The following is a 23088-nucleotide window of genomic DNA, read 5'->3' as shown; positions in this document are numbered from 1 at the left end:
CAATGTAGGATATGAACCAGCTTCCCTGGCTGCAACTTGCTAGATGCCAGTAGCACTTCTCCACTTAATTGTAACAACCAGAAATGTCCCTCAGTTCAGTCCATCAGTTGTGTTCAACTCTTTGCAACCCCATGGACTGCAGCATGCCAGGCTTCCCTGTCCATCACCAACTCCCAGAACTTGCTCAAACTTATGTCCACTGAGTTGGTGATGCCATCCAACCATCTCATCTCTATTGTCCCCTTCTCCTCCTACCTTCAATCTTACCCAGCATCAGAGTCTTTTCCAATGAGTCAGTTCTTCACATCAAGTGGCCAAAGAATTGGAGCTTCAGTGTGTATGCCCTCAGTGTGTATACACTCAGTGTGTGGGCATACACACTGAGGAAACCAGAAGGGAAAGAGACACGTGTACCCCAATGTTCATCGCAGCACTGTTTATAATAGCCAGGACATGGAAGCAACCTAGATATCCATCAGCAGATGAATGGATAAGAAAGCAGTGGTACATATACACAATGGAGTATTACTCAGCCCTTAAAAAGAATACATTTGAATCAGTTCTAATGAGGTGGATGAAACTGGAGCCTATTATACAGAGTGAAGTAAGCCAGAAAGAAAAACACCAATACAGTATACTAATGCATATATATGGAATTTAGAAAGATGGTAACAATAACCTGGTGTACGAGACAGCAAAAGAGACACTGATGTATAGATCAGTCTTATGGACTCTGTGGGAGAGGGAGAGGGTGGGAAGATTTGGGAGAATGGCATTGAAACATGTAAAATATCATGTAAGAAACGAGATGCCAGTCTAGGTTCGATGCACGATACTGGATGCTTGGGGCTAGTGCACTGGGATGACCCAGAGGGATGGTAGGGGAGGGAGGAGGGAGGAGGGTAAAATAAAATAAAAAAAAAAAAAAGAATTGGAGCTTCAACATCAGTCCTTCCAATGAATATTCAGGACTGATTTTCTTTAGGATTGACTGGTTTGATTGCCTTGCTGTTCAAGGGACTCTCAAGTGTCTTCTCCAACACCACAGTTCAAAAGCATCAATTCTTTGTTGCTCAGCTTTCTTTATGGTCCAACTCAAACATACACACATGACTACTAGAAAAACTATAGCTTTGACTAGGTGGGCCTTTGTTGGTAAAGTAGTGTCTCTGTTTTTTAATATGCTGTCTAGGTTTTGTCATAGCTTTTTTTCCAAGGGGCAAGCATCTTTTAATTTCATGGCTGCAGTCATCATCTGCAGTGATTTTGGAGACCAAAAAAATACAGTCTGTCACTGTTTCCGTTGTTTCCTTGTCTATTTGCAGTGAAGTGATGGGACCAGATGCTATCATCTTCATTTTTTGAATGTTGAGTTTTAAGCCAGCTTTTTCACTCTTCTCTTTCACTTTCATCAAGAGGCTCTTTAGTTCTTCACTTTCTGTCATAAGGGTGGTGTCATCTGCATGTCTGAGGTTATTGATACTTCTCCTGGCAAGTTTGATTCCATCTTGTGCTTCATCCAGCCCATCATTTTGCATGATGTACTCTGCATATAAGTTAAATAAGCAAGGTGGCAATATACAGCCTTTATGTACTCCTTTCCCAATTTGGAACCAATCCGTTGTTATATGCCTGGTTCAAACTGCTGCTTCTTGACCTGCATAAGATTCTCAGGAGGCAGGTAAGGTGATCTGATATTCCTATCTCTTGAAGAATTTTCCACAGTTTGTTGTGATCCACACAGTCAAAGGCTTTAGCATAGTAAATGAAGCAGAAATAAATGTTTTTCTGGAATTCTCTTGCTTTTTCTATGATCCAGCGGATGTTGGCAATTTGATCTCTGGTTCTTCTGCCTTTTCTAAATCTAGCCTGAACATCTGGAAGTTCTCGGTTCATGTACTGCTGGAGCCTAGCTTGGAGAATTTTGAGTATTACTTTGCTAGTGTGTGAGATGAGTGCAATTATGTGGGAGTTTGAACATCGTTGGCATTGCCTTTCTTTGGGATTGGAATGAAAACTGACCTTTTCCAGTCCTGTGGCCACTGCTGAGTTTTCCAAATTTGCTGGCATATTGAGGTCACCACTTTCACAGCATCATCTTTTAGGATGTGAAATAGCTCAACTGGAATTCCATCACCTCCACTAGTTTTGTTCATAGTTCTGCTTCCTAAGGCCCACTTGACTTTGCATTCCAGGATGTCTGGCTCTAGGTGAGTGATAACACCGTTGTGATTATCTGGGTCATGAAGATCTTTTTTGTACAGTTCTTCTGTGTATTCTTGCTACCTCTTCTTAATATCTTCGCTTCTATTAGGTCCATAACATTTCTGTCCTTTATTGAGCCCATCTTTGCATGAAATGTTCCCTTGGTATCTCTAATTTTCTTGAAGAGATCTCTAGTCTTTCCCATTCTGTTTTCCTCTATTTCTTTGCATTGATCACTTAGGAAGGCTTTCTTATCTCTCCTTGCTATTCTTTGGAACTCTGCATTCCAATGGGTATATCTTTCATTTTCTCCTTTGCCTTTAGCTTCTTTTATTTCTCAGCTATTTGTAAGGCCTCCTTAGACAACCATTTGGTCTTTTTGCATTTCTTCTTCTCAGGGATGGTTTTGATCACTGTCTCCTGTACAGTGTTATGAACCTCCATCCATAGTTCTTCAGGCACTCTATCTATCAGATCTAATCCCTTGAGTCTATTTATCACTTCCACTGTATAGTCATAAGGGATTTGATTGGGTCATACCTGAATGGTCTAGTGGTTTTCCCTACTTTCTTCAATTTAAGTCTGAATTTAGCAATAAGGAGTTCATGATCTGAGCCACAGTCAGCTCCCGGTCTTGTTTTTGCTGAGTGTATAGAGCTTCTCCATCTTTGACTGCAAAGAATATAACCAATCTGATTTTGATATTGACAATCTGATGATGTCCATGTGTAGAGTTGTCTCTTGTGTTGTTGGAAGAGGGTATTTGCTGTGACCAGTGTATTCTCTTGGTAAAACTCTGTTAGCCTTTGCCCTGCTTCATTTTGTACTCTAAGGCCATTGCCAAATGTCCCCTGAGTGACAAAATCTCTCTGGGTTGAGAATCACTGCTTAAAAGCTTTATCACTTGGTACTTCCCTGTAGTCTGTATTTTGCCTGTTCTCTATATATCTAACTCAATTTGGATTATCTCACCTTCATACATTTGCTTACTCTGGTTTGGGATATCCTTTCTTTCATCAACCTAATTCTGTCAGCCTAAAATGCACTCACTCTTGAAGGCAAAATACATTGCTGCATGAATTATTACTCGATATCCTCATAATTGGAGAAGGGAATGGCAACCCACTCCAGTATTCTTGCCTGGAGAATTCCGTGGGCAGAGGAGCCTGGGGGCTACAGTCTATGGGGTTGCAAAGAGTCGGACAGTACTGAGCAACTAAGGACACAGCTGAGCGACTAACACACATCCTCATACTGAAGACTCTAGGTGTTTGTCCTTTGAGTTCTCAGTAACATTTTATTGTTACCTCATAACTTAATTCTTGATTTCCATTTGATTCCTTGAATGTATTTAATAGTAAGTGTTTTGTGGGTGCTCAGCAACAATCTTTTGTGGTGCAAAATCGAGAACACGGGGATGGAAGAGAATGTTCCCTTTCTTCAGTGAAGAAGAGCCACAGGGGCTCATTCTTGTGCTTCTTGCATTCTTTTACTGAGTTACTGGCAATAGATTATAATTGGTCTGAGGAGTCAATAGATTCTGCCCTACTCAAAAGAATGCAAAGAAGTAAGCAAGCTGATCTTGATTATTCCCTCTCACAACTCATATGGTGAGTGCCCTTAACCACTCTTATTGTTACTAAGTGTCTAGAGAAGTTTAGGCCACTCTTCCCCTCTAGTAGATCTCTGGAAATGGATCCTTGATGGTCTCAGCCTCATTTGACCCACCTCTGTTCCCACCACCCTCAGCACTCATATTGTGGGGAAGTCTTTATGCTATAGTAAGTCACATGAGCAGATTTTTTCACATGAGTGAAAAATCGTTTTCTCCACCTAGCGTCAAACTTTTTTTTTCAAGTCATTTCTCACCTTTAAAGATAGAGTCACTAGAATCTCATGGATTCCAGTACAGCCTTCCAGTTGTCATGGTGACTGACCTAATGTGGTTTTCTTTTTTTTTCTTTTTAATTGGAGGATAATTGCTTTTCAATATTGTGCTAGTTTCAACATGAATTCATACATCAACATGAATCAGCCATAGATATATGTATGTCCCCTCCTACCTCTCGCCCCATTCCATTCCTCCAGGTTACAAAGCACTGTGGCAAACAGCAAATTCTTACTCTTTCCATTCGTGCCTCCCTCTCCTTCCCCACTGTGCCCATAAGTCCGTTCTCTATGTCTGTGTCTCCATTGCTGCTCTGTAAATATGTTCATCAGTACCATCTTTCTAGATTCCATACATATGTGTTAATCTATGGTATTTGTTTTTCTCTTTCTGACTTACTTCGTTCTGTATAATAGGCTCTAGGTTCTTCCACCCTATTAGAACTCTTGCAGTGTGTTCCTTTTAATGGCTGAGTAATATTTCATTGTATGTATGTACCACAACTTCTTTCTGCATTCATCTGTCGATGGACATCTAGGTTGTTTCCATGTCCTAGCTACTGTAAATGGTGCTGCAGTGAACATTGGGGTACATGTGTCTTTTTCAGTTATGGTTTCTTCAGGGTGTATGCCCGGTAATGGGATTGTTGGGTCATATGGTACTTATATTCCTAGTTTTTTAAGGAATCTCCATACTGTTGTCCGTAGTGGCTGTATCAATTTACATTCCCACCAACAGTGCAAGAGGGCTCCGTTTTCTCCACACCCTCTCCAGCATTTATTGTTTGAGGATTTTCTGATGACCAGGCTTCAACAGTATGTGAACCATGAACTTTCAGATGTTCAAGCTGGATTTAGAAAAGGCAGAGGAACCAGAGATCAAATTGCCAACATCTGTTGGATCATAGAAAAAGCAAGAGAGTTCCAGAAAAACATCTACTTCTGCCTTATTGACTATGCTAAAGCCTTTGACTGTGTGGATCACAACAAACTGTGGAAAATTCTTCAAGAGATGGGAACACCAGACCACCTGACCTGCCTCCTGAGAAATCTGTATGCAGGTCAAGAAGCAACAGTTAGAACTGGGCATGAAACAAGAAACTGGTTCCAAATAGGGAAAGGAGTACGTCAAGGCTATACATTGTCACCCTGCTTCTTTAACTTATATGCAGAGTACATCATGTGAAATGCCGGGCTGGAAGAAGCACAAGCTGGAATCAAGATTGCCGGGAGAAATACCAGTAACCTCAGATATGCAGATGATACCACCCTTATGAAAGAAAGCAAAGAAAAATTAAAGAGCCTCTTGATGCAAGTGAAAGAGGAGAGTGAAAAAATTGGCTTAAAACTCAACATTCAGAAAACTCAGATCATGGCATCCGGTGCCATCACTTCATAGCAAATAGATGGGGAAACAATGGAAACAGTGACAGACTTTATTTGGGGGGGCTCCAAAATCACTGCAGATGGTGACTGCAGCCATAAAATTAAAAGACGCTTGCTCCTTGGAAGAAAAGCTATGACCAACCTAGACAGCATATTAAAAAGCAGAGACATTACTTTGCTGACAAAGTTCTATCTAGAAAAAGCTATGGTTTTTCCAGTAGTCATGTATGGATGTGACGGTTGGACTATAAAGAAAGCTGAGTGCAGAAGAATTGATGCTTTTGAACTGTGTTGTTGGAGAAGACTCTCGAGAGTCCCTTGGACTGCAAGGAGATCCAACCAGTCCATTCTAAAGGTAATCAGTCCTGAATAGTCATTGGAAGGACTGATGCTGAAGCTGAAGCTCCAATACTTTGGCCACCTGATGCGAAGAGCTGACTCATTTGAAAAGACCCTGATGCTGGGAAAGATTGAAGGCGGGAGAAGAAGGGGACGATAGAGGATGAGATGGTTGGATGGCATCACTGACTCGATGGGCATGAGTTTGAGTAAGGTCTGGGAATTGGTGATGAATAGGGAAGCCTGGTGTGCTTCAGTCCATGGAGTCACAAAGAGTCAGACACAACTGCGTGACTGAACTGAACTGAACTGATTTTGATGATGGCCATTCTGACCGGTGTGATGTGATACCTCTTTGTAGTTTTGATTTGCATTTCTCTAATAATGAGCTACATTGAGCATCTTTTCATGTGTTTATTAGCCATCTGTATGTTTTCTTTGGAGAAATGTCTGTTTAGGTCTTCAGCCTACTTTTTGATTGGGTTGTTTGTTTTTTTGGTATTAAGTGGATGAGCTGTTTGTACATTTTGAAGATAATTCTTTGTCAGTTGATTCATTTGTTATTATCTTCCCCCATTCTGAGGGTTGTCTTTTTACCTTATTTATAGTTTCCTTTGCTATCTAAAAGCCTTTAAGTTTAACTCAGTCCCAGTTGTTTATTTTTGTTTTTATTTCTGTTATTCTAGGAGGTGGGTCACAGAGGATCTTGCTGTGATTTATGTCAAAGAGTGTGCTGCCTATGTTATCCTCTAGGAGCTTTATAGTTTCTGGCCTAACATTTAAGTCTTTAATCCATTTTGAGTTTATTGTTGTGTATGGTGTCAGGAGGTATTCTAGTTTCATTCTTGTACATGTAGCTGTCCAGTTTTCCCAGCACCACTTATTGAAGAGGCCGCCTTTTCTCTGTTGTGTATTCTCACCTCCTTTGTCAAACATGTGGTTTTAGAAACTGTTTTTAGGACCAACCAAACAGTATGGGAGTCCTTCACGGAATAGGTTCCTCCGCAGGTAAATTCATCTTGAGTATTTCTATGCTGCCACCTGGAGTTCAGTGGGAGCTCTGCAGCCTCCTCCTCTGGTCACCCAACAGACAGAGAGAGCAGCGTGACTGCACCTTCTCTGCACCTCCAGTGACAAGCACTGCTGCAGGTCATGAAATAGAAACCTGGTCCTTATCGCTGGACGTTAGTCACTCAGGCTATTCTGGCCACAAGGCAGACTTGTCAATGGAACAGTTGATGTCTTATTGCTTGCTGTCATTTCCTGAACATACCAGGTTGCTTTCTTTAAAAGCTTAGACATAAAAGAAAGGCTCAGAATGAAATGGTGTTAAGGAAATAGAAAACAGAGAATTCCTTTCAGAATCTCTATTCCCCTGAGACTGGCCAGCACTCACTTTTAAAAGCAAAATTGGATCAGTGACAGGAATGTGTGTGTGTGTGTGTGTGTGTGTGTGTGAAAGATGGAGAAAATACAATATTGGTTAATTTCCTTCTGACTTCCCAAAGAATTCCATATCACTCAAGTTAATACTTTCTCATTTCACATCAAAAGTGTTTTTTTTTTTAATTGAAATAACAACTTTAAAGAGAAAGTATATTTTAAATTATTTCACTATGTTTGTAACCTTGGAATAAACAAACTTTTTTCTCTTGGGCTGGTACCAGGTGGCTAGTTTGAAAATCTCAAAAAGACTTTTTTTTTCCTTTTCATACTCCTTTTTTTTTTTTTTTGGAAGGAGAGTGTTTTTCTTCAATAAATATCTGTTACGTTAATGATTAAAATCTAAGTTCATCTTGAAAGTGGCATAAAAGGATACCCATTTGCTCATTTCAGTTAGGTAATATATTGACCCCTAGTGGTGTGAGATGCTAAATATTAATGTAAAGTGAAGGCAAGGAATTTGTAATGACAAATTATTGATACTTATTGAATATTTACTCTGTGCTGTGCAAGGTTCTAGGCTCTGTGCTTAGAATTATGCTGCTGTCAGCATCAAAAAAGATGACTCAGGATTCTGACTTCAAGGAGCATACACTCTACTGGATGAGAGAAAATTAAAGTTTAAATAAGAAAAATCTTAGTGATACTTGCTCTGTAGAGAATTGAAATAGGATGATGTGGTTGAGAGTGATACAGTGGATAATTTGGATTGGTATATTGAGAATAGTCTCTCTAAGAAGGTGATATATGACTTTAGATTTAAATGCCAAGACAGCCAGCCACTCGAAGCTCAGGAGAGAGAGAGATAGCATTCCAGGCAAAGGAAGTAGCTAGTACAAGAATCTTAAGACAGAGGTAAGCTTGAGGGTGTTCAGGAACAGAAGGATGGTCAGAGTGACGGAAGCATGGCAGATGGAGAGAATGGCGGTAGATGAAAATGGAAAGACAAGTAATACTAGAAAATGGAGGGCCTTGAAAGGCCAAAGAAAAGAAAGTGAAGGACATCAAGCAGGGGAAGAACACGATTTGGTTCACAGTCTTGAAAAGCTCTCTCTGGTTATGATGTGGAGAATAAATTGTAAGTAAGCAAAAGAAGAAGCTGTAAAATGGGTTGGGAGGCTACTATAGCAACGCTGTGTCAGAACGATGGTGGCTTGCTCCAGTAGAGCAAGGGTAGAAATGCAGACAGCTGACGTATTTGGATATGTTTTAATGGTACAGTCAATGGGACTTCTTGTCCTGGCTTGGATATAGGTGGTGAGGAAAAGTGAGGATGTGAGAGATCTTGATTTTTAATTTAACGAATTGAATGGAAGGGAATGTCATATACCAAGATGAGAAAGATGGCCTGAGAATTAGGTCTGGGAAGGAAATCAGGTCATGGCCTTCATAGCTTTGATACAAAATACAGTACAAAAATTTAAAGAATGCATTATGTAATGATACTAGACCAATACATGTAAATACTAAGATTTCAAGAGGTACAGGAGAACTACCGAGTTTACCAAAGGAAAGTAGGAAGAACAGGTCCCAGATTCCAGCGTGAGGCATCCCAAAAAGGTAGGGAAAGAGGCTTTAGTACCATGGGGCTGAAAGCCAAGGGCTTTGAGACCTTCTGTGACCAGCATTTGTGGTACCCCTGAAATATACCAGATACTATATGAAGAACTTCACACACCTTACCTCATCAATTCTCTGCTCAAGTCTGCAAAGTATGTATATTCCCATTTTCCAGTTAAGAAAACTGAGGGTCTGAGAAGACAAAGGTCCTATTAATGGCTAATAGCAGAGATGGAACCAGAACTCTCAAGTTCTAGGGCTCTGGAATTCATGTGATGCTATTCTGAAAATTGTTGACAGTTTGAGGAGGAAAATGAAACTATTTGGGTAACTACTATTAGAGTTTAACATTCCATCCTTCTACCAAACATACCAGGACAAGCCAAAATTGCAGAGTTTCTGTAAAGTGCATGCTAAGTCACTTCAGTCATGTCCGACTCTTTGCAACCCCATGGACTGTAGCCCACCAGGCTCCTCTGTCCATGGGATTCTCTAGGCAAGAATACTGGAGTGGATTGCGATGCCCTCCTCCAGGGGATCTTCCTGAGCCAGGGATCAAACCTGTGTCTCTTGAGTCTCCTCCTTTTCTTAGTTGGCAGGTGTGTTCTTTGCCACTAGCACCATCTGGGAAGCCTCTGTAAAGTAGCCAGGCAAATTATCCTGGCAGAACTAGACTTGAGAATAATGATGATGATGGTGATGTACATTTGCTAAGTACTTTCCATGTTCCAGTGTTTCAAGCACATTCTCTTGTTTAATCCTCACAAGAAATTTGCAATCTCTGATTATCTCCACTCTACGGATTAAACGAAGATAGAGGTTAAGAAATTTGCTCAAGGTTGCATTACTACTATACTCAGTGAGCAAATTGGTATGTGGACACTGATCTGTCTTCCCTTAAGCTCTGGTTCCCCTTGTAACAACTTCTCCTGAGTCCCAGAGCAATAGCCCACATAGGTCTGTTCTCAGGGAATGGGACCACTGCTGGGACAATCTTTGGCCACCAATGAGTGTCACACAAAGTATAAAATCTTACCTAACATTGTATCATTACCCTATGGGACAAAGGAGAAGAGAGAAGAAAAGCAAGAGTGAGACAATGGAAGATCTGTCTGTGAAACTGGAAGCTCTGTGAGTTGAGGAAAGGCTCTTCTTTAGGTCAATAGTGGCTATTCCTGCAGGCTCAGAGAGAACTCTGGGGATGTCCTGGAGCAGAGGTAAAGGCTGTGAAGCTGCAAACAGAAAGCAGAGGAGGATATAGAACTTCTCCAAAGAGAAGTCTCTGTAGATGGTAAGGTGGATCTATTTGGCTAATCCAAGCTCTTGCCTGGGAAATCCCATGGATGGAGGAGCCTGGCAGGCTGCAGTCCATGGGGCCGCTAAGAGTCAGACATGACTGAGCGACTTCACTTTCACTTTTCACTTTCATGCATTGGAGAAGGAAATGGCAACCCACTCCAGTGTTCTTGCCCGGAGAATCCCAGGGACAGAGGAACCTGGTGGGCTTCCGTCTGTGGGATCGCACAGAGTCGGACACAACTGATGTGACTTAGCAGCAGCAGCAGCAGCAGCAGCAAGGACTTATCAATATGATTCAGAGATGTCTGAGTAACTGACTCTTAATGTAGTTTTGTAGTTTAAGAGTAAAAATAGACAACATTACCTGGAGAGACTGAGAGCTGAGTTCATGCCTGAGCATTCTGTACTGTACTGAGCTCTGTAGTCATACTGTTTACTACCTAACTCTGATTAGGCAGATTGTTTGATCTGATCAATCTGATCTGATTGTTGGACACATCAGACCCAGAAGAGTGATTGGTGGCATACATTCAGACTAGTTAATGTGCAAAATGTACTCCAATCTCATAAAACTAAAGGAAGACATCTCACCCTCCTGTGATGATCAGTCAGGGTATTTTTAAGCCCAAATACATACCCCACTTGGTGAGGATTTGGGGATCTGAAAACTTATACCTTTGTTTGCCCTAGATACTTCCATTGTTTATCCTGACTGCAATGTTGTTTGCTTTATCGAAATGATGTCTGGTCATTAATCCAAGTCTGCTCTTGACATTTATCCATAGTCACCTTGCAGGTTAGAGGCAGATGTGAGAGTAATGACATAACTCCAGAACCAGTAGGGACAAGGGACCAAGGGGGTATCAGTGTTGGATTGATCAGATGAGCATCTCTGGTTTGAGATTAGTAAGGGCTTGAAATGTGTAAGAGGAAGAAACTTGTGAAGCACAGTCCTTATTCTTCTGGATCTGTTCCAATAACTTAAAATAGAGCAAAGCTTTTTGTTTTTTTCAGAGTGTAAACTTGACATGCCTTGAAAGTGAAAGTTGCTCAGTTGTGTCTGACTTCATGGAATTCTTCAGGCCTGAATACTGGAGTGGGTAGTTGTTTCCTTCTCCGGGGGATTTTCCCAACCCAGGGATCAAGCCCAGGTCTCCCATATTGCAGGTGGATTCTTCACCAGCTGAGCCACCAGGGAAGCCCAAGAATACTGGAGTGGGTAGCCTATCCTTTCTTCAGGGGATCTTCCTGACCAAGGAATTGAACCGGGTTCTCCTGCTGTGCAGGAGGATTCTTTACCAGCTGAGCTACTGGGGACATGCCTTGGCTATTTATTGCTCTGGTGAAAATCATGGAGCCAATAGAGGGAGCTAAAGCAGCACAAATGGGACTTCTGGATACAGAGACTCATCGCAAGGAAATTCCCAAATACTTGGAAAAGGGTTTAAAGTAACTTTATTTCAGGGAATTGGGGATGCAGTGGAAAAGAGGCAAAAGACCAATAAAACACTGCTAACAAGATTCTGTGGATAAATGGTGATTATTCCAGTACCTAAATATTTAATTAGAATGCATATTACCACAAATGAAAGAAAAACTTCTTGGCTATCATGGAGGTGACAAGGGTTTAAAAAAAAAAAACAAAAAAAAACCCTTTTCTTTATTTTAATTAGTCATGCTAAATGGGATTCTCTTATCATATCTCTGGATTTACAAAAGCTGAGAGGTAAGATACATTTTAAATAATTCAGGCTTTCTGTAAACAATAGGAAATAGAACTTTTTTAAAAAAATCAATTTTATTGACATGTGTACAAAGAAAAAGTATGGCAATCTAGGGCTATACATACAAATTAATGCATATTAAATACTCTAGGAAATAGAACTTTTAATTAAAGAAACAGTGACTGTAAGGGTATTAACAGATACTAATTTTTTACACTTTCACTCAATTTGGCTATGAAAATGTTAGGCAGAACTTTTCATTTACTCTGGGATAAACCCCATAATTAAAGTAAAGAAAGCAGTCTGAGGAAGAATGGGATGCGATGACTGAACTTGATATTATCTTAATAATACCTTCTCTTCACCCTAAGAGGTCAAGCAGAGACCGTTTGCTTTTACATGGAACAGAATGCAGTATGATTTTACTGTACTATCTTAGGGCTACATTAATTCTTCTATTTATGATAATAAGTAAGAAGAAATCTGACCATGATAACCACTGTCTTTTTTTAAGTAATAACTTTTTATTTGAAATAGTTAAACCAAATCTTAAAAAATCGATTCTCATAAATTTTAAGATAAGAACATTCTTATTTGTGCAAGATGATAGAATATATGATATAATTTAGATAGCTGGTGAATATACCTAAGTATGTGGTGGTTGTGGTTTAGTTGCGAAGTCATATCTGACTCTTGTGACCCCATGGTTTGTAGCCTGCCAACTCCTCTGTTCATAAGATTTTCCAGGCAAAAATCCTGGAGTGAGTAGCCATTTCCTTTTCCAGGGGATCTTCCAGACCTAGGGATTGAACCTGGGTCTCCTGTGCTGCAGACAGTCTCCTGAATTTCAGGGGTATTCTTTACCAACTGAGCCACCAGGGAAGCCCACACCCAAGTAAAAGGACTGGTAAAAATCATAAGCGTATCTTAAGCCTATCCTTGACTAGAAAAATCAGCTGAGAACATTTCTGATTCCACCCTGAGATGAAAACAAATGTGCTAATAGAATTATTTGGATTTTGAGCAAGCTGTTCCATACCTGGGGGATATTTTGGGAATCTATTTGCCACATTTCACATGAAAAGACTGATTTTAAGTGAGGAGAAATATAGCAGATCCCACTGGGTCCTTATGAGCTTGCATGCATGCGTGCCAAGTCACTTCAGTCCTATCTGACTCTTTGTGACCCTATGGACCATAGCTCACCAGGCTCCTCTGTCCTTGGGATTCTCCAGGTAGGAATACTGGAATGAGTTGCCATTCCCTTCTCCAGGGGATCTTCCCAACCCAGGAATCGAACCCACGTCTCCCACGTCTCCTGTATTGCAAGTGGATTCTTTACTGTTGAACCACCATAGAAGTTCCGCTTATGAGCTTATTGACCCTATAATATCGATAGTCTCCATGAGAGACCTGGTGAGTTTGGAGACTGTGGCAGAATCAAGGAAAAGTGTTAGCCTTCGGACTTAAAATTTTGATGATTACCTAATGCACCTGCTAGTAACAGGCAAATTTGGCCTTGGAATACGGAATGAAGCAGGGCAAAGACAGAGTTTTGCCAAGAAAATGCACTGGTCATAACAAACACCCTCTTCCAACAACACAAGAGAAGACTCTACATGTGGACATCACCAGATGGTCAACATCGAAATCAGATTGATTATATTCTTTGCAGCCAAAGATGGAGAAGCTCTATACAGTCAGCCAAAACAAGACCAGGAGCTGACTGTGGCTCAGACCATGAACTCTTTATTGCCAAATTCAGACTTAAATTGAAGAAAGTAGGGAAAACCACTAGACCATTCAGGTATGACCTAAATCAAATCCCTTATGATTATACAGTGGAAGTGAGAAATAGATTTAAGGGACTAGATCTGATAGATAGAGTGCCTGATGAGCTATGCAGTGAGGTTCATGACATTGTACAGGAGACAGGGATCAAGACCATCCCCATGGAAAAGAAATGCAAAAAAGCAAAATGGCTGTCTGGGGAGGCCTTAAAAATAGCTGTGAAAAGAAGAGAAGCGAAAAGCAAAGGAGAAAAGGAAAGATATAAACATCTGAATGCAGGGTTCCAAAGAATAGCAAGAAGAGATAAGAAAGCCTTCTTCAGCAATCAATGAAAAGAAAAGAGGAAAACAACAGAATGGGAAAGACTAGGGATCTCTTCAAGAAAATCAGAGATACCAAAGGAACATTTCATGCAAAGATGAGCTCGATAAAGGACAGAAATGGTATGGACCTAACAGAAGCAGAAGACATTAAGAAGAGATGGCAAGAATACACAGAAGAACTATACAAAAAAGATCTTCACAACCCAGATAATCACGATGGTGTGATCACTGACCTAGAGCCAGACATCCTGGAATGTGAAGTCAAGTGGGCTTTAGAAAGCATCACTACAAACAAAGCTAGTGGAGGTGATAGAATTCCAGTTGAGCTATTCCAAATCCTGAAAGATGATGCTGTGAAAGTGCTATACTCAATATGCCAGCAAATTTGGAAAACTCAGCAGTGGCCACAGGACTGGAAAAGGTCAGTTTTCATTCCAATCCCAAAGAAAGGCAATGCCAAAGAATGCTCAAAGTACCGCACAATTGCACTCATCTCACACGCTAGTACAGTAATGCTCAAAATTCTTCAAGCCAGGCTTCAGCAATATGTGAACCGTGAACTTCCTGATGTTCAAGCTGGTTTTAGAAAAGGCAGAGAAACCAGAGATCAAATTGCCAACATCCGCTGGATCATGGAAAAAGCAAGAGAGTTCCAGAAAAACATCTCTTTCTGCTTTATTGACTATGCCAAAGCCTTTGACTGTGTGGATCACAATAAACTGTGGAAAATTCTTCAAGAGATGGGAATACCGGACCACCTGATCTGGCTCTTGAGAAATTTGTATGCAGGTCAGGAAGCAACAGTTAGAACTGGACATGGAACAACAGACAGGTTCCAAATAGGAAAAGGAGTTCATCAAGGCTGTATATTGTCACCCTGTTTAACTTAAATGCAGAGTACATCATGAGAAATGCTGGGCTGGAAGAAGCACAACTGGAATCAAGATTGCCGGGAGAAATATCAATAATCTCAGATATGCAGATGACACCACCCTTCTGGCAGAAAGTGAAGAGGAACTCAAAAGCCTCTTGATGAAGGTGAAAGTAGAGAGTGAAAATGTTAGCTTAAAGCTCAACATTCAGAAAATGAAGATCATGGCATCCGGTCCCATCAGTTCATGGGAAATAGATGGGGAAACAGTGGAAACAGTGTCAGACTTTATTTTTCTGGGCTCCAAAATCACTGCAGATGGTGACTGCAGCCATGAAATTAAAAGACGCTTACTCCTTGGAAGGAAAGTTATAACCAACCTAGATAGCGTATTGAAAAGCAGAGACATTACTTTGCCAACAAAGGTTCGTCTAGTCAAGGCTATGGTTTTTCCTGTGGTCATGTATGGATGTGAGAGTTGGACTGTGAAGAAGGCTGAGCACCAAAGAATTGATGCTTTTGAACTGTGGTGTTGGAGAAGACTCTTGAGAGTCCCTTGGACTGCAAGGAGATCCAACCAGTCCATCCTGAAGGAGATCAGCCCTGGGATTTCTTTGGAAGGAATGATGCTAAAGCTGAAACTCCAGTACTTTGGCCACCTCATGCGAAGAGTTGACTCATTGGAAAAGACTCTGATGCTGGGAGGGATTGGGGGCAAGAGGAGAAGGGGATGATAGAGGATGAGATGGCTGGATGGCATCACTGACTCGATGGACGTGAGTCTGAGTGAACTCCGGGAGTTGGTGATGGACAGGGAGGCCTGGCGTGCTGTGATTCATGGGGTCGCAAAGAGTCAGACATGACTGAGCGACTGATCTGATCTGATCTGAATGCACCTGCTCATGCTCCCCTTTCAAGCGACTGCTACTGATCACTGGTTAGGATGTCATCTCCTATGACAAGGAAACCAAAGTAATTCTAATACCAGGAATGCCAAAACTGTCCTGGGTGACATTTGAAAGATATTCAGATATTAGTGGGGAAGCTCGAAGAGGGTTACTGATTAGATAAGAAACAGCATAGTAAGAAATACACAAAAGGGAGTGAATTGATAGTGGCCCATAGGATCCATAATGGCAGTGATAGCCTTGGAGCAAAAACTGTCCTCACCATAAGATTTCCTTCTGGCAATAAGGATTTGTGAGTATATAGTATATGAATTCAAAAGAACATAACTGGCCAAGTTTAGTTCACTGAGCACTGTCCAGGTAACTCAGAGGGCTCAAGGAAGGCTCTGACTAGTCATTTGCTCACAAGAAAGACTCTGGTGGAAGACGAGTATATGTCCATTCAGTGGGCTAAGTTGAAAGTGTTTTGGTTGATTCTCACACCTCTCAACACAAGAAACTGTCATACTACTCTGTATTTTTATTAAACTCTTAGCCAGTAACAAAGAGCTTCTATAAACTCTTAGGCTAGAACTTGTTTTCTCTGGCAAGTATCAAAAAGATCTTAATTTAAGGACAAGATACACAGAAGAGCTACATTTTTTTTCATCTCAAATATGAATGACTATTTGTTACATATATGGATGAGAAAGTTGTGATTGGTTGAAACATCAAGCATTTTAAAGGTGGTCACCGGGGTCCACAAGATGAGTGAACACTGGGAGACCATGAGATATAAAATATTGTATTCAATCATGACACATCCTTTTGACTCCATCTAAAACCTCTTTATTTCCCAGGATTACTCAAGCAGCCAGTAGCAAAAGACAAATCAACTTTTGTTTGAAGGACAGAGCCCAAAGGCGTGTGGACCATTACATGCTGGCAGATTGATTATACTGAACTTTACCCACAATGCCATGTACTTTTAAATTGCATTGCCTGGTATCAACTTTTTTTCCTGTTTAAACTTTGTTCATCCTCGACAGAGTCCATAATTAATGGACTGAAAATACAGACTTCCGTCAGTTCTGACTGGACTGTTGTATCAGCAGATAGGAGAACATATACTATGGAATGAAGATGGCAGGGGTGGCCAAGAAATGCAATGTAGACTAGTCTTTTCATTTTCACAACCTTCCCAAAGTACTGGTATTCCTGGAAAGCAGATTGGGCAGTTGAAGCAGTTGTTACACGAAGTGATACCAGGGACATGATGAATCAACTGGCTTTCCAGGCACGGAGAGCAAAGAAACGAAACATGCCAGGCTGCAAAAGCAGGTCATTGGCTGCAGGAATTTCTAAGGCACGAGATCAAAAATGAGGCAGTGGGGAAAAAAAGTGGATTGACTCATACCTACCATTTTATATGTTTTTCTTGGGTAATGCATCACCAAGTCCTATTAATCTGGAAGGGCTTTTGATACTCTCATGTTACACCACCATATACCATTGTATCTTTTCTGACTACTACTACTACTATTACTACTACCGGTAATAATAATAGCAAACAGATTATACTTATTGTATGCCCAGCACTATTCTAAGCACTTTACATATCTCTTTATGTTAAATATGAATTGACTCTGGCAAGTCACTCATTTTTAAGAAATTAGCTTCTTTTCTCAGAGGTGGTGGAGCAAATACCTTTAAACAACTTTTGAGAGCTAGAGAGGGAAGAAATAAGTAAGGGAGGAAAAAGTGGAGTCATAGTAAGGCGTTAGCCAGGGTGTTTGGGCTGTACATTACCAGAACTTCAACTGAGAGACGCTTAGGCCACATAGAAAGTGTACTGGCTCCTGTTACTAGAAAGAGACACAGTACAGCTCCAAACAACTCAGATGAGGATGTGAATGTCATCTGTACTCTTTCCTCATTTTGTCCCTGCTTCTCTGAGTGACAGCTGCATTTTCCCCTGCCACAAATCAGTTTTCTCCTCGGGGCCAGACCCATGGTGTCTGCAGTCCCTGAGTTCACATCTCCCATTTTGCCATTTTGCCATTCAAGAAGAAAAGGGTGTGTTTCAAGAATCCCAGAGAAGAGCAGTGATTGATCCAGCTTGGGTCATGTGCCAGCATCCTGATCCAAACTCCATGACCAAGGAAATGAGAACAGTGATTGACAACCCCCCTGGAACCACCTACAGCGCTGGGGGTAGGAGGATGGACGTCTGTGCAGGCACCACATGTGATGTGCATTGCGAAGAACTGATAGAAAACATAAGACAGGTAAAATTTTCCTGGGTTTCTCAGCTTGGTTTGCTTCTCCCACCCTCAGCAGTCAGAGTCCTAATGTTTCCCTTGTAGCCCACCCCTATCCAAAGGCCAGAAACACTCCCTTTCACCCTGGTAGCACATTCTTTCTCCCCTCCCTTAATCCCCCTTCTAAAGATGCACCTTCTCCAAGAAACTTTACTCATGGGGTTTTCATGCTGTGAAATGACAGGAGCTACTCAGAGAAAGTAAGGGTCCAGCTTTTTATTAGTGACCTGAATACAGTGCCCACAAGGAGACATTTTAATGGGCAGTACAGACAGATGCAACCAGCCTCTCCTGCCTGCACATCTTCTACCACAGGCTCTGATGTTTACTGCAGGGACAATGGGCTAGCACTGAAACCTTTAAGGAGTTCCATTTTGAGGCAAACTTGCTGGACTTCTTGGAAGACACAGAGGAATTATTGGTTGGCCTCTAAGTGAAAGTGACAGTTGCTTAGTTGTGTCTGACTCTTTGCAACCCCATGGACTGTAGCCACAACCAGTTTCCTCTGGAGACAAGCCTGTTGAGTAAAGCTCAGGCACGCTTCCCAAGCTCTCCACACAGAAGAGTAAGATACCCGCTACTTCCAGCAAGAGCAGGAGAAGCTGCAGGGGGAGGGAGGTCAGAGCAGTCTCCCGGTACAGAAAGGGCCCACAAGCTGCGTGATTCATTGTATTCTGTGTGAATGGTGCCTCTGGGGCATGGGAATGGAGCGGCTGTAGCACAGCTCTGGCAGGAGAAGGCAGACAGAAGTGACAATGGACACCGATAACCAGAAGATTTCAACTGGTCTGCAAGCAAGCACACGAGGTCCTGGATCTTTGAAAAAAAATAGAACAGTCGGGATATGGTGCATTTAGAGATCTAGTAGTCTCACTGGCAGCAAGACGACAGAGGGCTCAATGCCTATTACACTTGGTAGCCACGTCCTTATTGGCTGACCCCTACGGGCTGTTGTGACCAGAGGAACTGAAGGTTACATCTCTTTTCTGAGTCCTTAAGACTAGAAATCCTAACATCAGTGAAGAAGACCAAGCTTAGAGCTAACAGAGGATCAAAAACAGCTAAAAATTTCAGCATGTGAGGTTGACATTATTTACAGCTACATCTAAGAACAGAGGAAGCATTTTATAACCACACGTAGTCTTCATGAGCAAAACAAATGGAAAAGCAGTAGACAGATCATAAACTTTCCAATGCAGCCAGTATTTTATCATTATTTTAATTAGCATCTTCTTTTATTTGGTTTTAGGGCTATCATTAGATGCTATACCAAGGTCAAACTGAATGCCATTGGGCAGACACCAGCCTTGTGTCAGCCAAGTATTTTGGTGATGAATGTTCTTGGCTCAGAGAAAACAAAATTCTCTCTCCAAATTCAGATTTTTTTTTTTTTTGGCATAAAATTTTGGAAGCTAGGCCTAAAATTCTCTATGGTGACTATCTTGTCTATTCTCAGCCTCGTCATCAAATTCATAGTGTAGGGTATATTTGTAAAACTAATGGGAAATGGTAGAAGTCATCTACTCTAATCCTAATTCTCATCCTCTCTCCCTCCCTGGCTTCATTTCTTTTCTTTCTATGAATTCATTAATATTTAATTTCAGATTGAATTTTATCTGGATATCAAATATACATTAAGGGGCTTTCTTGGTGGCTCAGTGGTAAAGAATCCACCTGCCAATGTGGGAGACATGAGTTTGATCCCTGATCCAGGAAGAACCCACATGCTGTGGAGCAACTAAGCCCTTGCACTGCAACTATTGAGTCTGTGCCATAGAGCCTAGGAGCTGTGACTACTGAGCCCACGTGCTCCAACTCCTGAAGCCTGTGTGCTCTAGAGCCTGTGCTCCACAGCAAAGGAAGCCGCTGCAATGAGAAGCCACACACTGCAACTAGACAGTAGCTCCTTCTCTCTACAGCTAGAGGGAAAAAAAGCCCAGATCAGATCAGATCAGATCAGTCACTCAATCATGTCCAACTCTTTGCAACCCCATGAATCGCAGCACGCCAGGCCTCCCTGTCCATCACCAACTCCTGGAGTTCACTCAGACTCATGTCCATTATGTCAGTGATGCCATCCAGCCATCTCATCCTCTATCGTCCCCTTCTCCTCCTGCCCCCAATCCCTCCCAGCATCAGAGTCTTTTCCAATGAGTCAACTCTTCGCATGAGGTGGCCAAAGTACTGGAGTTTCAGCTTTAGCATCATTCCTTCCAAAGAAATCCCAGGGCTGATCTCCTTCAGAATGGACTGGTTGGATCTCCTTGCAGTCCAAGGGACTCTCAAGAGTCTTCTCCAACACCACAGTTCAAAAGCATCAATTCTTCAGCGTTCAGCCTTCTTCACAGTCCAACTCTCACATCCATACATGACCACAGGAAAAACCATAGCCTTGACTAGACGAAACTTTGTTGGCAAAGTAATGTCTCTGCTTTTGAATATGCTATCTAGGTTGGTCATAACTTTCCTTCCAAGGAGTAAGCGTCTTTTAATTTCATGGCTGCAGTCACCATCTGCAGTGATTTTGGAGCCCAGAAAAATACAGTCTGACACTGTTTCCACTGTTTCCCCATCTATTTCCCATGAAGTGGTGGGACCGGATGCCATGATCTTCGTTTTCTGAATGTTGAGCTTTAAGCCAACTTTTTCACTCTCCACTTTCACTTTCATCAAGAGGCTTTTGAGTTCCTCTTCACTTTCTGCCAGAAGGGTGGTGTCATCTGCATATCTGAGGTTATTGATATTTCTCCCGGCAATCTTGATTCCAGCTTGTGTTTCTTCCAGTCCAGCATTTCTCATGATGTACTCTGCATATAAGTTAAATAAACAGGGTGACAATATACAGCCTTGACGAACTCCTTTTCCTATTTGGAACCTGTCTGTTGTTCCATGTCCAGTTCTAACTGTTGCTTCCTGACCTGCATACAGATTTCTCAAGAGGCAGATCAGGTGGTCCGGTATTCCTATCTCTTTCAGAATTTTCCACAGTTTATTGTGATCCACACAGTCAAAGGCTTTGGCATAGTCAATAAAGCAGAAAGAGATGTTTTTCTGGAACTCTCTTGCTTTTTCTATGATCCAGCGGATGTTGGCAATTTGATCTCTGGTTCCTCTGCCTTTTCTACAACCAGCTTGAACATCAGGAAGTTCATATTGCTAAAGCCTGGCTTGGAGAATTTTGAGCATTATTTTACTAGCATGTGAGATGAGTGCAATTGTGTGGTAGTTTGAGCATTCTTTGGCATTGCCTTTCTTTGGGATTGGAATGAAAACTGCCCTTTTCCAGTCCTGTGGCCACTGCTGAGTTTTCCAAATTTGCTGGCATATTGAGTATAGCACTTTCACAGCATCATCTTTCAGGATTTGGAATAGCTCAACTGGAATTCCATCACCTCCACTAGCTTTGTTCATAGTGATGCTTTCTAAGGCCCACTTGACTTCACATTCCAGGATGTCTAGCTCTAAGTCAGTGATCACACCATTGTGATTATCTGGGTCGTGAAGATCTTTTTTGTACAGTTCTTCTGTGTATTCTTGCCATCTCTTCTTAATATCTTCTGCTTCTGTTAGGTCCATACCATTTCTGTCCTTTATCGAGCTCATCTTTGTATGAAATGTTCCTTTGGTATCTCTGATTTTCTTGAAGAGATCCCTAGTCTTTCCCATTCTGTTGTTTTCCTCTTTTCTTTGCATTGATTGCTGAAGAAGGCTTTCTTATCTCTTTTTGCTATTCTTTGGAACTCTGCATTCAGATGTTTATATCTTTCCTTTTCTCCTTTGCTTTTCACTTCTCTTCTTTTCACAGCTATTTTTAAGGCCTCCCCAGACAGCCATTTTGCTTTTTTGCATTTCTTTTCTATGGGAATGGTCTTGATCCCTGTCAGCAACAAAGACCCAGCACAGCCAAAAATAAATAAATAAAAATTTTAAATTAAAAAAATACATTTAAATAAAAAAATTTTTAATAAAATATACAATAAGATTCAAAAATCTCTGGAGACAGAAAATTTAAAGTAAATGCCTCAAAATCTTCTACCCAGGGATAAACACTGTAAACCATTTTTTTGGTATTCATTATAAGACATCCTGGAATGTGAAGTCAAGTGGGCCTTAGAAAGCATCACTACGAACAAAGCTAGTGGAGGTGATGGAATTCCAGTTGAGCTATTCCAAATCCTGAAAGATGATGCTGTGAAAGTGCTATACTCAATATGCCAGCAAATTTGGAAAACTCAGCAATGGCCACAGGACTGGAAAAGGGCAGTTTTCATTCCAATCCCAAAGAAAGGCAATGCCAAAGAATGCTCAAACTACCGCACAATTGCACTCATCTCACACGCTAGTACAGTAATGCTCAAAATTCTCCAAGCCAGGCTTCAGCAATATGTGAACTGTGAACTTCCTGATGTTCAAGCTGGTTTTAGAAAAGGCAGAGGAACCAGAGATCAAATTGCCAACATCCGCTGGATCATAGAAAAAGCAAGAGAGTTCCAGAAAAACATCTCTTTCTGCTTTATTGACTATGCCAAAGCCTTTGACTGTGTGGATCACAATAAACTGTGGAAAATTCTGAAAGAGATAGGAATACCGGACCACCTGATCTGCCTCTTGAGAAATCTGTATGCAGGTCAGGAAGCAACAGTTAGAACTGGACATGGAACAACAGACAGGTTCCAAATAGGAAAAGGAGTTCGTCAAGGCTGTATATTGTCACCCTGTTTATTTAACTTATATGCAGAGTACATCATGAGAAATGCTGGACTGGAAGAAACACAAGCTGGAATCAAGATTGCCGGGAGAAATATCAATAACCTCAGATATGCAGATGACACCACCCTTCTGGCAGAAAGTGAAGAGGAACTCAAAAGCCTCTTGATGAAAGTGAAAGTGGAGAGTGAAAAAGTTGGCTTAAAGCTCAACATTCAGAAAACGAAGATCATGGCATCTGGTCCCACCACTTCATGGGAAATAGATGGGGAAACAGTGGAAACAGTGTCAGACTGTATTTTTCTGGGCTCCAAAATCACTGCAGATGGTGACTGCAGCCATGAA

The sequence above is a fragment of the Bos taurus genome, chromosome 10 (genome assembly GCF_002263795.3).
Source record: "Bos taurus isolate L1 Dominette 01449 registration number 42190680 breed Hereford chromosome 10, ARS-UCD2.0, whole genome shotgun sequence".
Taxonomy (NCBI): Eukaryota; Metazoa; Chordata; class Mammalia; order Artiodactyla; family Bovidae; genus Bos; species Bos taurus.
Note: the sequence above shows the minus strand (reverse complement) of the source record.